Source organism: Mustelus asterias, chromosome 11 (assembly GCF_964213995.1).
Source record: "Mustelus asterias chromosome 11, sMusAst1.hap1.1, whole genome shotgun sequence".
Taxonomy (NCBI): domain Eukaryota; kingdom Metazoa; phylum Chordata; class Chondrichthyes; order Carcharhiniformes; family Triakidae; genus Mustelus; species Mustelus asterias.
The window spans coordinates 55,408,262-55,409,633 of NC_135811.1; the positions used below are offsets into that span (position 1 = coordinate 55,408,262).

The 1,372-nt window shown below is 48.5% G+C and overlaps 1 non-coding gene across 1 annotated transcript; it reads right to left on the reverse strand.

Moving 5' to 3' along the window:
• Positions 1-224: 224 nt before the first annotated feature.
• Positions 225-388, reverse strand: LOC144501051 (U1 spliceosomal RNA). Its single transcript, XR_013499038.1, has one exon. It is a non-coding gene; the product is annotated as a U1 spliceosomal RNA (small nuclear RNA).
• Positions 389-1,372: the final 984 nt, after the last annotated feature.

Sequence of the window (1,372 nt, forward strand, 5' to 3'; positions counted from 1 at the left end):
GGAAATCATCAGCAGGAGGAGGCAGCCTGAATGAAAAATACAACTTTAAAAGTGGTTGAATATTAAAAAAGTAAAGGCAAAAAAAACCTGGGTGGATTAAACGAGCAATCGCCTTAACCAGAGCAGGGGAATCTATTGGATTAGAACGACAATAGATTGCATTCAGTTGCTACAGCTCCCCCTTTTGGAAAAAGCCAAAACCAGTTCTATTTTTGTTTATAAGCCAGGGGAGAGCGCGAACGCAGTCCCCCACTACCACAAATTTTGCAGTCGAGTATCCCGCATTTGGGGACATCGCAGGCGTCAGCACACCCGAAGTGCAATGGGTTAGCCTCGTCCTGGGCGAACTACCTGCTTGATCATAGTTTCACCCCTGCCAGGTAAGTATGCTCAATACTCGCCGACGCTGCCAGCCAACACCAAACACTACATCTTACAGTCATACTTACTACGTTTCAAACTATAAATTGTCGTTTTGTTCAGAATGTTCCCGATCATATCCCTTCAATCCTTCCATCTTATTTTGAGAAATGTTTTTAATGTTCTTATCTCTTCAGCAAAGATTGATGCAACGTCCGCTGCCTTATGTGCATACTGCCCATAAAAGGAAATGAACAGCCTTCTGCTGCTTCAACCCAGGGACTGTTTTCCAGGAGAAAAAACCATTTCCTGTCTAACTTTGTTCAGGAAGGAAAGATTTAACTTTTCAGAAACTGAGTGGGGGGGGGGAGGGGGGCGGCGGTGGGGGGTAGAGAGAGAGATTGATGGGAGGGTTTGGAGTGGTGAAGATGTTGCTTGTTGGCTGCAGGGGACGTTGCTGGGGCCATGAGGAGGTTATTGAGGGGTTTCTGAGGGCAATTCAGATTAATGTTCATGGTGGGGGGTTATTCAGGGTCACGGGATGGTCATGGGGATAGGGGTTATTGGGGATCACGGAATGGTCATGCGGGTTATTGGGGTCATGGGATGGTCATGGGGATTATTGGGGGTCATGGGATGTCATGGGGATGGGGATGTTGGGGAGTCACAGGATGGTCATGGGAGAATTGGGTTATTGGGGGTCACGGAATGGTCATGAGGGTTATAGGGGGTCATGGGATGGTCATGGGGGTTATTGGGGGTCATGGGATGTCATGGGGATGGGGATGTTGGGGGGTCACAGGATGGTCATGGGAGAATGGGGTTATTGGGGGTCACGGAATGGTCATGGGCGTTATAGGGGGTCATGGGATGATCATGGGGATGGGGTTATTGGGGGTCATGGGATGGTCATGGGAGGATGGGGTGTGTGAGGTGGACTCTGGCTCTAACTGACTGAGGGAATGCTGCCTGCAATACGGATACTATCTAACTTTTTTTTTTGCAAATCATA